The sequence below is a fragment of the Apodemus sylvaticus genome, chromosome 22, assembly GCF_947179515.1.
Source record: "Apodemus sylvaticus chromosome 22, mApoSyl1.1, whole genome shotgun sequence".
Lineage (NCBI taxonomy): Eukaryota > Metazoa > Chordata > Mammalia > Rodentia > Muridae > Apodemus > Apodemus sylvaticus.
This window is the reverse complement of record NC_067493.1, coordinates 2,339,927-2,355,046: the sequence shown is the minus strand read 5'-3', so window position 1 is coordinate 2,355,046 and position 15,120 is coordinate 2,339,927. Positions and strand designations below refer to the sequence as shown.

At 40.4% G+C, this 15,120-nt stretch overlaps 1 protein-coding gene and 1 pseudogene across 1 annotated transcript in view; both read right to left on the bottom strand.

Annotated features, from left to right (window-relative positions):
• The window catches only part of LOC127672654 (zinc finger protein 431-like), a 263,925-nt gene that overhangs the window by 184,592 nt on the left and 64,213 nt on the right, over positions 1 to 15,120 (bottom strand). The window lies entirely within an intron of this gene.
• LOC127673161 (zinc finger protein 709-like) overlaps positions 1 to 15,120 on the bottom strand; it is an 84,969-nt pseudogene that overhangs the window by 30,945 nt on the left and 38,904 nt on the right.

Genomic DNA, 15,120 nt, shown 5'->3' with positions numbered 1-15,120 from the left:
GTTCCAGAAAATGACAGAACCGCCATGATTGTGGGCGTGACTGACAGTGGAGGTGGGCGGGGCTCAGCACAACTGGGTGTCATTGTGGGCATCACTGACAGAGCAGGTGGGCGGGTCTCAGTGTATCTCGCAGTCTTTGTGGGCGTCACTGACAGGGGATGTGGGCGGGGCTCAGCACTACTGGGCATCATTGTGGGCGTCACGGATTGGGGTGGGGTTCAGTGAGACTGGACATCATTGTGGGCTTCACTGACAGGGGAGGTGGGCGGGGCTCAGTGCTAATGGGCATCATTGTGGGCGTCACTTATAGGGGATGGGGGCGTGGTTCAGTGAGACTGGACGTCATTGTGGGCGTCACTTATAGGGGATGAGGCAGGGCTCAGCACTACTGGGCATCATTGTGGGCGTCACTTATAGGGGTGGGGGCGGGGTTCAGTGAGACTGAACGTCATTGTGAGAGTCATTGCTAGGGGAGGTGGGCGGGGCTCAGAATGTGGCGTGTCTACACACAGTCCCGCCCATCCAGGCCCAGATCATAGGACAGGTGTGGGGTGGAGTAGAGTGAATTTAGGGTGTGGGGAGGGGAGGAGTGAGTGGGGTAAAGGCCGGAAGAGGGAGGGAGAAGGAAAGGGGGAGAGACAGAGAGACAGAGACACAGAAAGACAGAGAGACAGAGAGAGAGGAGATGGGGAGGGGAAGGGGAAGATGGGGGAGTGTCTCAGAGACCACACCCTCCCCCTCCGCCTTCTTAGCAGGAATTTCCAGGCCTCAGTTTCCCCCCAGCCTCCCCCACCTGGGGCGGAGAGCATGGAAAAAGGAGAAGTCCATTGCTCTTCCAGATCTGCGGTTTCCTGAACTCAGCAGGCCGCCCACCCGCCGCAGAGCATTGTGGGGCAGCGCAGCAGCTGACGCCCACCCACCATGTCTCTCGGACCTGGGGGGGGAAGGGCTGGCCCCCAAACTCTAGATTCTCAGTCACCCATGAAACTTTGTGTCTGGAGCAGGAAATCTCGTCTTGCCTCCATGTTTCTCCCGTCGCCCTGACCCCAGCCTCAGTTTCCCTTCCAGGTGACCCGGGAAACCATGGCCCGCACGCACGTGAGACAAGAGATTATTGTAAACCACACCTGAACGCAAGTGTGTTAAAATATTTTTAATACAGACGGGAACTTTAATGTCTCATTTTTCATTCGTCTGGCGGCCATGATGTTTCTAGAAAGTGATGTCTACACAGAGGATGTCATCGTCACCTTCATGGGGGAGACGCCAAAGTACGGCGTCATCCTTCATTCCACAGAGCATTTTATATATTGTAGAAACTATTAATATTGATTTATGTAAATGGATATCAACCGGATTGGAAGGGGGATGCAGTTCCGGTTCCCTCTCGATATTGAGACGCCATCTTGAACAGAGCCATGCAGGCCCTGTGCGTGCTGCCGCGGTCTCTGTAATTTCACATGTGCGTCCCTTTTTCTTGTTTTAGAAACCCTGTATTCCATGTTTTCAATCCCCTCTGTCACGGATAATAATACTTCAACCTACACTTCCCCAATATATCCTGAGTCCTGAGGAAAGGGATTTTATAGAGACATCCCAGTTGTGAGTGTGTGTTCAAAATTCTTTCACATCCTAAAATTTGTCTGTCTATGGGTTTTGAATTTGATCTGATCGATTACAGAAGGAAAATTCTCTGATGGTGGCTGATCAAGACCCTGATGTTTAAGTACAGTGGAATGTATTTAAGAGTTATTTTACTGCTATGTGACCATCAGAAGATAAATATATGCAATTTTACAGTCTCCATATATATATGCAAATATATACACACACGAATATATGTTGCATATATATGCAAATATATACACATTCTGTAAGAATTAATGTGTGCGTGAGCTCCACCTGCTGGTTGGTCCTTGTTACTGCAGGCTGTATCCTTTCCATCCAGGGCTCAGTGGTGCCACATTCGTTTTCTGTGATCGCCACCTGCTGGTTGGTTGTGTTATTACAAGCTGAGTATTTTTATGGTTGTGGTTGAATTTTGTTTCTGGTTGTGCCTCTATCTGTTCCCTGATTCTACACAGTGTCACATCCTTCTGGGAACGAGGCCTTGATTTTGTGTCTGTGGCAGGTGTCAGTGAGTAAAGACATATCTGGGAGCTGTGGCTATGGCAGGACCTGGGGGGAATCCTGAGACTCAGTCTGAAGTACGTGAATATCGGCTGATCATCAATTAGGTATTGATTATCAATCGATTGATTATTGGTTATTGATCAATGATCGTTGACTGGGTATTGATTATCAATTGGTCAATTGTTGGTTATTGATCAATCATCAATTCACTTCTTGCCCCTTGCTCACAGTCATACTCCAGCCTCACACACATGCTCACACACACCACATACATTTAGTAAAAGCTACTAATATATGCAAATGTATTCAAATTAAATGATTCATGCAAATTCATTCATTTATCATGGGCTCAGGGCAGTAGAGAGACACCCACCAATCTCGTTCTTTTCTTATGGGTGTGCCCCAATTCCTGGTTATTTCTCATGTCTGCCTGATAGAGAAAAAATGGATTGTGTTTGGGGAGAGGTCTTTCTCATGAATGCCACTTTCTGGTTGTTTCTTGTATCTGTGATAGACAGGGAAGGTTTTATTTGTGTTTTTGTGTGATTCATTTGTGTTTCTCAGAACAAGATGACTTTGAAAATGTGAGTTTAAGGGGTAACCTTGCCTAGTGACTTTGATGAGGTGACTTGATGAAGTCAGTTTGACTTGATGGACATATCAATATGAGACAGTCTACATTTACCATATTTTCCTGGTTCTCTTCAACACAGAAGAGGCCACGGAGCTGGTTCCTGGCCCCCCCGAAGGTCCCCCCAATATGCTTGCTTTACCCTAACTCACACAGACGGGATTTCCAACACCACTGAAGGTAAGAGGAGGCCTTTTGTCCACCATCCATCTCTGCTGTCAGGTCTCAAGGTGGCTAAGAGATGGCTCACAAATTTGGCCAGAGTGAATAATATGAGGAAGAGGGAAAATAAAAACCCTACAGCTTTTTGAGGCAGGGTCATGGAGACATGTTTGACAATACACACCCATGGACCCTGAATCACCAGAAGCAAAGGCAGCAGTGGCTTGAGCTTTTGTCAGTCAGGGAACACCAGCTATGAAGACAAAGCCCCAGAGGGTGGAGTTGTTAGGAAAGTGTTGTCTAAGAGATTTAAGGAGAGTGACAAAGAGAGTGTTTAATGGAGGACAGACTGCAGAGGAGACGCAGATGGGAGGACAGAAGCAACAGACTGGAGACCTGGGAAAGATCCTGTTGGCAGCCAAGGCCAAATCAGAAGACCATAAGTGATGCCTAAAAAGGAGATAAGGGGGACCTGAGAATCAAAAGTGCCCACACCACAAGACCAGGGTTACCCTAAAAGTAAAATGGAACCCCACCAGCTTTTGTTGATAAAGTTCAACATTATGTCTTGCTAAAACCTACAGATAGAATCTCTTCATCAGTTTATAAATGACTTCCCAGTGGCTACAGAAGAAAACAAAAATGGAGGCCCTCTTAGATGCCTTAAAATTGAGGCTATTTAAGCCTCTGTAAAGAAAAAAAGCCTTACTCTGACAACTTCAGGTGACCTTTGTAGACCTGTGGACTGCATACTCAGACCAGAGGTCCTGGCATTAGACAATGGCCAATGTGTAACCAATTGGCACAAGCTAACAACCGCTCTATGTACACCTCAGTCACAATGGCTTCAGGGTAAAAATGATACCAGAAGGACTCATTACCAGCCACCCTTCTTGAATCTCCCCAGAGTATCTACTCAGCTGCCCTGCTGCTGGACTCTGACCTTGCTGGATGGGCCTCTGCATGACTGCTCAAATAGATGTAGGGGTAACGGGGTTCACCAATGGCAACTGCCTCATTCAGGATGGACAGAGGTACGCTGGGGCAGCGGTGGTGTCAAATACCGAGAACACATGTAGAGGACCACACCTGGCAGGAATGTCAGCCCTGAAAGCTGAACTGGCAGCTCTGAAATGTCATTAGAGCTGAGAAAAGACAAGACACACATGGCTGGTGTGTTATTGTTACCTCTCATATCCATGGGGGCCATTTGTAAGGAGAGGACCGATTTGATGGGGAAGGACTAAATTGCACCCCAGAGAGCCCAGTGGGTGGCCCCTAGAAATTGGGTTCCTCATGTCCTTGATTGCACCAGACCCAGGAGTCCCCACACTCTCTGATGAGACAAAATATATGATCTGGGCCAAAAACCTATTGATGTCTCAGTGTTGTAAGAGATGAGGGAGGACAGCTAACTGACTACAAACTAATGTTTGAGAGAAAATGGGTCTACACAGAAATAAAGGAAGAAATCAGAGACTTTCTAGAGTTCATTGGAAATGAATGTGCAACATGCACAATCTCATGGAACACAAAGAAAATGAAAGTGGAGCTAAAGGAAAGTTCACAGCACAAAATGCCTAGATGAAAAAATTGGAGAACTCCCATGCTGGCAATTTAACAGCATGTTTTAAAGGCTACAACAAAAAGAAGTGAGGGAGCAAAGAAAACGAGGAGAAGACATCAAGAAAGTTTCAAGTTGGGGGATGAAATTGATAAAACAGGAAGAGAACAATTCAAAGAATTAATGAAACATGGAGTTGGTGTTTTGAACCTTTTATTAGACAAGATAAACAAACCCCTATTAAAAGATAAAGAATATACAAATTAATGAAATCTAAAATGAAATGGGGGATTAAATAACAGGTAATGAAGAAATACAGAGAGTCATAAAGACATAGTTTAAAAAGGGTGCATTCCACCAACTTGGAAATTCTAAAAGAAATAGCTAACTTCCTCAATAGATTCCACATCCCAAAATTAAACTAGAGACAAACAACTTAAACTGACATAAACATGAAGGAAAACAGAATTCAATAAAAATATGTCCCCAATGTGAGCCCACATCTATGAGTTTTATGGTAGAGTCCTACCAGACTTTATAAGAGGATTTAACAAGAATTCAGTGTATTCAACAATATAGAAACAAAATAAATATTAGTCAATTTATTTTCTGAACCCCTGATTACTCATATATCCAGTATGAAAAGACTGAGCAAGTAAAGAGAATTACAGACCAATTATCCCTAAAACCACAGATTCAAAACTACTTAAAAGGTAACACAAATAAAATAAAATATGAAACACATCAAAAGATTGTCCACCATTAACAGTGAGGAAGGCTTCATTCTAGAAACAGTGATGGTTCAACAAAATGGGATTAAAGTGTAAGAAAAACCAAGAATTGATCATCTCATGAGGTAATGTAAAATTCTCTGACCATATTCAACACCACTTCATGATAATATTCTCAGAGTTCTGGTGCTTACTGGGGCTGGAACATGGCTCCTTCTATTCCATTATCAGCAGCTTTCAATATTTCAAATATATCACTGCCTAATCTTGGCTTTCCTGGAACTTGCTTAGAGATCTACCTTGATCTAAAAGATCTGCATGACTCTGTCTCGTGAATGGTGGGTTAAAAAGCATGTAACACCATGCCTGGAACTAAGCCTTTCTTTTTATAATTTAAATTCAGAACCCAGAATCCAAATCTATCCCTTGGAAATTTGACACATAATTGTATCTTCATGTGTTTATATCAAAACAGTATCTAGGTAATAATAATTCCTAACATGATACAGTTCACTTTCATACAACTGCAAATCCATATGTTTAGCTGAATGTAATCTTGTCCTAGTAGAACCATTCCTTTAATGCCATTGAATATCCTTGATCACAAGATTAAACTGCATTCAACTTCCTAATGATGCCTTGTATTTTGAACCTTTCTTTTTTTCTTTTAATTTTTCCTTTCTTAGTTTTTATGCTTGTTAAAACCTTTCAGGCCAAATTCTATGCGGTGAGTTTCATGACTTAGTTTGTCAATACAATTAATGTAAACAGTTTTACCTTTAACCTCAAGGAAACTCTTCAGACAAGGGCAGGAAACTTCTTTGCATAAGCATCAAAAAAAAAAAAAAAACAACTCCAGAGTGGAAATAATCCCAAGCACCCATGTCTATCATATCCTACTATGATACCCTCCTAATTCCCACTCAATTCATGATCATATTCATTACGATTTTCTCCAGCAAACAGAATTTGGAGACTTATCCCTGATGAAAACACTTTACTATACTGATTACATTAACAAGATTTCTGTCCATTGTATGTTCTTTTATGATTTTTGAGATTACTGTGATAGGCAAAAGCTTTACCACATTGATTGCACTCATAATGTTTCTCTCCAGTATGTGTTCTTTTATGATATTGGAGATGACTACGCTGTGCAAATGCTTTACCACATTGATTACATTCATAAGGTTTCTCTCCAGAATGTGTTCTTTTATGAATTTGTAGATAACTGTGAGCTGCAAAGGCTTTACCACATTGATTACATTCATAAGGTTTTTCTCCAGTATGTGTTCTTTTATGTCTTTGGAGATGACTGCACTGTGCAAAGGCTTTACCACACTGATTACATTCATAAGGTTTCTCTCCAGTATGTGTTCTTTTATGAATTTGGAGATCACTGTGACATGCAAAGGCTTTACCACATTGATTACATTTATAAGGTTTCTCTCCTGTATGTGATCTTTTATGTTTTTGTAGATAACTGTGAGCTGCAAAGACTTTACCACATTGATTACATTCATAAGGTTTCTCTCCAGTATGTGTTCTTTTATGAATTTGGAGATTACTGCATCTTGTAAAAGCTTTACCACATTGATTACATTCATAAGGTTTCTCTCCAGTATGTTTTGTTTTATGATATTTGAGATGACTGGATCTTGTAAAGGCTTTACCACATATATTACACTCATAGAGTTTCACTCCAGTATATCTTCTTATATGCCTGCAACGATAATTAGCACATGTGAAATATTTACCACATTCATTACTCTGATCAATCATTTAATCAATATGAATTATGTTTACAATTTGCCTAATGGTAAAGAAGCAGCAGATCTTAAGGTTTTAGCAATTTATATGTTCATGGTGTACTCCCTCATCATGAATAGTTCAAGACCCCTGTGATAGTTATTACATGGCTCATATTTATAACACCCTCTTTATATATGATGTATTTTAGCTATCTGAAGAAAGAACAACTCTGATCTTCATAACACTGATTGTATTCATATTTTCTCCTCTCGTGTGAATTACAACACTTTTGACTATTAACCAGGACACACATAAGAATTTTCAAATTCTTAATACCCATAAAGGTTTTCTAAACTATGAGTTTTGGGATATTCCCTGTAAAAATAGAAAACCAACTAATTGCAAATATCTTTCACATTCCTAAATTCTATCAAAATCAGAATACTATGTATCTTCCTGTTTTAGAACAAAAAAATTTATGTTTCCTCTTTCAATATGCCTATGCTCACATTAATTTTATCCATTGTGACACACAATATACCTAATAAAAAAGAATGATAAATGAAAGGTTTATGCATTACATTCACACTGTTTGAATTTTTGCTTCTCATACCATTTTCAATATAGTCTAATGTTTCTCCACAACAACATTCTTGATACTCATAAAATGCTCTCTCAGCAAACTTAACCATATTACTTCAAGAATATGAGTATCACCAAACTCTCTATGGACTAATTGCTTATTAGAATGCTTTGGATATAGATTTATCATTATTCATTATGCAATTTCTAAATACTTTGAGGCTATACAGAATGTCAGTTCCACAGCATAGCTCTAATGGAGCTATTTATCAAATGGATACACAAGCCAGATATTGGATCTTGAGGTACATGGTTTTGTAATAATATTATAATCATAGCTACACTTAAAGGACTGTTATTTTATAGTCTTGCTTTTAACTGGAGATTCCATAAGATATTACAATTTCCTCAGAGACAAATTTGTATAAGCTTGCACATGAAAATTACCTTTCATGTTTTCTACAACTTTGAAAATGTTCTTCAAGATGATGATCTTCCCAATTATAGCCTAAAACACAGTACAAGAAAATGAATGATATATTGTTGGAAAATAGGCAAAATTAAAGATACTGTGAATTTTAACTTTACTGTGAAAGTTACAGTGAAAATTCAGTGAAACTGAATTATTCAGCTCAATTTTCATACAATTAAAATAATAGAAGATCATCAATAACCAAGAAACATTTGTTTCCTTCAGAAAAAAAAAAAAAAAAAAAAAAAAACAGTCTTACCTATAGCTTTGAGGTTCAGGTAGGTTTCAAACATCACATTTTTGTACAGACTCTTCTGGGAAGGATCCAGCAAATTCCACTCTTCCTCCGTGAATTTCACATGCACATCATCAAAAGTCACTGCATCCTAAATATCCCATACAAATGTACAACGCAAAGTATGATACTAACAACACCGGAAAACAAATATATGCTTTCTCAAATATATACTCACATAATTCTTGTGATTGCTCTGCTTATTTTCTGACTCAGAATTTATAATCACTGTGTCATTTTAGAAGGAGCTTTAATTATAAGATACACTTCTGTCACTTTTGAACACTTTGAATAGGATACAGCTTTGCCAGAGAAATGCGAATTGAGAGGGACATGCAGGGGAAACAGATCCACAATACCGAGCACACATCTGGAAAATTGTGTGAACAATTACTAACTACAAACATGATGGGCAAGCTGGGTGTATTTTCTCATGTCTTTAATCACAGAGGCACAGGCAGGTGTATGTCATTTACCTAGACACTGGCATGGCCTTTGTAATGTGTTCTAGGAGACTAAAATGTATATTTTAAGACCCTCAATCCCTACAAAAAACAACCATGGGAAAAATGATACTGAACTCAAAGTTCTTTATGAAAGTTCCTACAAAGAATTATAAATTCACAGAACATCTGTATTCATCTGGTAGAAATATGAAGTTTAATCTATAACATTTGGTCAAATTTCAATACTAAAGATATGGATGAAAAAACACGGAGCCGGGCGGTAGTGGTGCACACCTGTAATCCCAGCACTCTGGGAGGCAGAGACAGGCGGATTTCTAAGTTCAAGGCCAGCTTGGTCTACAAAGTGAGTTCCAGGACAGCCAGGGCTACACAGAGAAACCCTGTCTCGAAAAAACCAAATCCAAAAAAAAAAAAAAAAAAAAAAAACAAAAAAAAAAAAAAACAAAAAAAAAACAAACCAAAACAAAACAAACCAAAACAAAAAAATAAAGAAAAACTGCACAAAAATATGCTTATATTACAAATACAAGACCTGTGTCTTTTGTGGTTTCTCTACTACTTTATGGACAGACAAACCTACACAGCGAAATTTGTTTTGGAACAAAAAACAAAGAATAAAATAAATATAAAAATATAAAACAACTAGACTTGTGAAATAGATTAGCACTGATTAGCAAATATATCTATTGTATTTTATATGATTTAAAGAAAGAGATTATAGTGAATATATGGGAGCAAGAAAAGAACGTTGAAGGGTCAGTTTCAACCACAACGCAGAACACACCAAGGACACAATGTTTTCCCTCTAAAAGAAATGCGGGGTAAAATCTGGAACAGAGACTGAGGGAATGGCCAAAGAAAATTTGCCCCACTTAAGAGTACCATCCACTGGGTAAGCGCCAATCCATGACATTATTAATGACACTCTGTTTTGCTCCCACACCAAAGCCTTGAGTAATTGTCTATTGAGAGGATCTACCCCCCAGCTGACTGAAAAAGCTGCAAAGATCCAGAGTCAAACCTTGCATGGACCTTGGAGACTCTTGTGGAAGAGTTTGTGGAATGATTGAAATACCTGAGGAGGATAGGAACTCCACAGGAAGACCAAGAGAATCAAGTAACAAGCACCCCTGGGGACACTCAGAGTCTAAGCCACCAACCAAATAGCATACACAGGACGGACTAAGTCCCCTGGCTCATATATAGCAGATGTGTAGCGCAGAGTCTCAGAAGGTCGTCTAATAACAACTGTAGCACTGGATTTCCCTATAGCTGTGTGTGTGTGTGTGTGTGTGTGTGTGTGTGTGTGTGTGTGTGTGTGTGAGGGGGTGGATATCTTTTGAATCTGTTTCCTTAACTGGGATGCCATGCCTGGCCTCAGTGAGAGAGGATGCACTTAACTCACAAGAGAATTGATGCACCAATTTTCGGGACACCTGGGGGCCCCACAACCTTTCAAAGAAACACAGAGGAGACTGGGGGAGGGACTCTGCCATAGCAAGGGACATATAATGGGGATAGTGATAAGGGTGACAATGAATATACAAATTATTGGAAAAGCAAAAAAAGGGAGAAAAAATAAAATTTTCATTCTATAAACACTATCCTGGAAGGTATCTGGAATGGCTCCTACCAGAAGATCTTCCACAAGCTTCACAAAGAAAGCCAGACAGGACAGACAAGCAGCCAAAGACTTCATCCTATCTAGAAGCTTTTTGTTTCAATCAACTGCATCCTGACCCTTGACACTATGGGCAAATATTCATCCGGTGATGAAAATGCATTCAGTCTTTCTTCAGGGATCCTAACAGTCTGCAGGAACTCCTACACTGTTCAAACATCTAAAGTCTCTTCTGATACACAAGGCAAAATCTTGAAGGTCACCTCTGTAACAGTTTGGGTACATCCTTTCCTTGTATACATCTCTTCATGGTAGATTTACCAATGCTTTAGTTACCTCAGCAAGCTGTGGTTGCAAAATGCAACTCAAGAATCATCCTCACAATTTCAGTGTAATGAACTCTCATTGAGTCTTCCGTATGGCTCTGACTCTGCCAAAAGATGGCTGGATTCGGGCCAAATTGAAACCACACTGGAAGAATCTGGGATCTCGAATTTATCATCTATCAGTTTTCAGAAGCCATACCATATGAAAAATCCTCTTAAATTTGGCTTCTAAGGTGATGGACTCTGCCTACCTGGTCCACTTATAACAGCTAGAAAGTGAAAAAAATCAAGATGTCCCTCAACCAAAATTTGGATACAGATTATGTGGTTCATTTACAAAATGGAATTCTATTCAGCTAGTAAAAACAAAAACATTATGAATCTTGCAGGCAAATGGATACAACTAGATATTATCATCCTAAGTGAACTATCCCAGACCCAACGGGACATGCATGTATGTACTCACATACAAATGAATAACCATAAAGTACAGGATGTCTGCATGACATTTCTTAGTCCGGAAGAAGCTAAACAAGAAGGAATGCTCAGGGGCTAGATAGATGGCTCAGTTGGCAAAAGCACTGATTGCTCTTGTGAAGGTCCTGAGTTCATATCGCAGCACCGACATGGTGGCTCACAACCACCAGTAATGAGATCTGATGGCCTCCTCTGGTGTGTCTGAAAGCAGATACAGGGTTGTTACATATAAAAAATAAATATGTTTTTAAAAAGAAAGACGGCTAAAATGAGCATGGTTGAATCACACTCTGAAGTGGAAATAAACAGTCAGAGGAGGCAGACGAAAGAGAGAGAGAACTGGAAGGGCCAGTAGTTAAGAAAGGGGAAGGGGAGGTATGGAACAGCTGTGGTGAGAGAAAAGGAAGGGCCATAGGACAAGGAAAATGAATTGAACTCTCCAGCTGACAGGGATCTAAGAGCTTAGGCATCTTTAGGATCTGCTACAGACCGTGAAAGGGAAGGCAACATGCAGTCTATGGGGGATATAATAGCTGAAATACATAGCAGTGAGATTTGGACACTGAAGAGGGCCACACCCTAAAGACAGGCAGAACTCCCAGTGGAAAGTTAACTATGCCAACCAAACCAAAAACCTTTCCAACCAAAATTTATCTTGTCTACAAGAAATACAGGCAAAAATATGGGGCAGAGAATGAGGGACTCACCAAACTATACCCTGACCAAGTTGAGACTCATCCCATGGGCAATCACCAATCCCTGACTATACCGAGGATATACTTTGTTATACTTCCTGAGAGTAGCTTAGCATAATTGTTCTCTGAGAGTCTCCATCCAGCACCTGACTGAAACAGATGCAGAGCCCACAGCCTAGCATTGCACAGAACACAGGGGATCTTTGGAAGTGTTGGGGAAAGAAATGAGGGTCTCCAAAGAAAAAGAAACCCATAAGAAGTCCCTCAGTGTCAACTAACCTGGGCACTAGGAAACTCTCAGAGATTGAGCCACCAGCCATCCTTCAGATGACTGTAGCTCTGAAAGGTTGAAATGCTATCAACTTCACCTCTCTCCTGATTATGTTTCCTTATGGATTGCTAGGATTTTCATACCCTCCCCACCTCCTCTCCTAGCTTCCAACATCAACCAGCAATCTCTCTTGAACATAGCCAACAGGTCAGTAAAAGAGCCAGCACTCAGCCAACACTCTAAAAATCTACAAAGAAAACTGTAACACAGGAATAGCACTCCCACAAAAACAAGACAAATTGAGAAACTAGTACCTAGACCAATAATCACCAAAAATGCAAATACCTAGGACCAGCATAGAAAGATATGTAATACCAGCCAGGAAAATAAGTCACCATCCTCAGACTCTCACTCCAAACCTTTTCCACAACGAAACTCTTTTGTATCAGAGCTCTTGTGTGTTTTACTTTCTCAATATATGTTAGAGAAAGAGGAGGAAGAGGAGGAGGAGGAAGAGGAGTGGGAAGAGGAGGAGGAGGAGGAGGAAGAGGAGGAGGAGGATGAGGAGGAGGAGAAGGAGGAGGAGGAGAAGGAGAAGAAGAAGAAGAAGAAGAAGAAGAAGAAGAAGAAGAAGAAGAAGAAGAAGAAGAAGAAGAAGAAGAAGAAGAAGAAGAAGAAGAAGAAGAATGAGGAGGAGGAGGAGGAGGAGGAGGAGGAGGAAGAGGAGGAGGAGGAGGAGGAGGAGGAGAGGAAAATCAGCATAAAGAAAATATTTCCAAGAAATCCAAAAATGAAAGCTTTCATTGACTAAAGGAAGGTGTCTAATAATGTACAAGAAGCATCAGCAATACCAGATTGGGAAAGAGACGTTTGCCACATCATAATCAAAACAATAAACATATTAGTTAAAGAAACAAAAAAAATTACAGCAGAAAAAAAAATAACAAACCAAGCAAAAGAAAAACTAGTGATGTTTGAAATCAGAAATATTAGATTCATATATGTGATCTTTTTTTAAGGAATAAATTCATTCCTTATGCAATGTTCTCCCTGCATGTATTACTGCAGGCCACAAGAGGGCACCAGGTCCCATTGCATATGGTCATGAGAGACCATGTGGCTCCTAGGAATTGAACTCATGGCCGGTGTAAGAATAGCCAGAGCTCTTAACCTCTGAGCCATCTCTCCAGGCCTAATCCTGCCTTCTTAATGTATATTGTAAAAGACAAAAAGCTTTGGACACAGTTGCTGCATAGTCACAGAACCCACCCAAGCTTCTACATGAAAGCAACTGGTCCAGATGTTTTGGACAGAATTACAATCAGCCGTGATTCTGAAGTTATTAAGAGGTCATGGCCTGAACTAGCAGGTTAGAAGCACCACTACAAACCTCACAGGTGGTCACATCTGGCTGATGTTTCTGATCCAACCCCATAGAGGACCCACCACCCCAGTGCATACAGCTCAGCTGCATGTTCCTCCCCATTGTGGGCAGATATCTTGTGCTCACCATGTCTTGATTTCAGTGTTTCCCTGAGGTCCCCCTCAAAGCAAACAACAGCAGGGCTCAGAGCAGGACACAAAGAATCATTCACACTGCATAGCCACAGGGAACACACCAAAAGGCACCCTGAAGATCCCACTTCTTTGTTTGACTGGCAGGTCTGCCTGGCTCCCTTTGATTGGCCAGTGAGTCTTAGCCCTCCTCAGGTTAAAGTGTGCTTCCTATCCAGGACCACACCTTTTCAAGATCTCCATAGTGGTTTGAATTCCATTAACATTTGAAATAAGATATCAAGAGGCATCACACCCCACCCAGCCCTGAGGGAGGAACAACATTCCAGTTTAGGCTTGTCAGCTTCCTGCTTCTCCCCCTCTGATGCCAGGACCCTGCCTTTACCAGTACCTGTGCCTGAGCTTTCCTCAAAGCACTTGTCTTCTTTCCATAATAATGATGAAAAGTTTGCCTAGACCATTACTGAAAGGTTCATTGGATGTATCAATCTGACCCAGGAATTGATAACCCAATGTAACACCAGCCTGGTCAACAGAGTGAGGTCCAGGTCAGCCTCTGCTATACAGAGAAACACTTGTCTCCAAAAAAAAAAAAAAAAAAAAAGAAAAAATAACAAAAACAAACCAAGTGGGGTTTTTTTTTTTTTTGTTTTGTTTTGTTTTGTCTAAATCCTGGGCTCAGGGAAACTGAAGCTCCCTTCTCAAACAACCCCATAAGAAAAGCCAGAAACATAAGCGAAACATAAGGGAAACACCGTTGAGCACTATTACTAGTCAGCACATTTTCAACAGTGGCAAATTAAAAAACAAAGTTCAGTTGGATTAGTACAGATTTTCTAGATAAGCCTATCTCAAATCATAGAGAAAAATGAATCTTTCTATGTATATAGAAAGGGTAGTTAACAGAATGTCCTGATAAAGGCTGTCAGCCAAGGGGAGTTAGAAAAATCAAAGACTGGTGGAGTTCATGTTGCAGGATATTACAGCTGATCTTCAGTGTATACCAGTATATTTAAGATATAAGTACTTCCTAATGCCAGTTTCAAAAACAAACAAACAAATCACCTTTGCTTTATAAAATAAAATAGTAAAAGTACCAAAACAAAAGAACTGCTTTTTCATGACACTTCTATAGGTATGTTGCAAAAAGCACATATAGCCTAGATCAAAAGTGAATAAGAACATCTCAAAAGATCAAGATTAAGAAGGGTTTCTCAGTTCATAAGGTACAATTAAGAAACATCCCCCAGAGTAAGTAGGTTGAGAGTTAGGGTTAGGGGATTAGGGGGTTATGGTTAGGATCAGGACAAGGGTTGTTAGGGTTAGGATGCTTAGGAAATTAAGGGGTTAAGATAGGATTAGAGATTTAGTAAAAGTCCCAGGGCTACGCTCATGGTTAAGGTTAAGATGGCCACCATTATTCTTG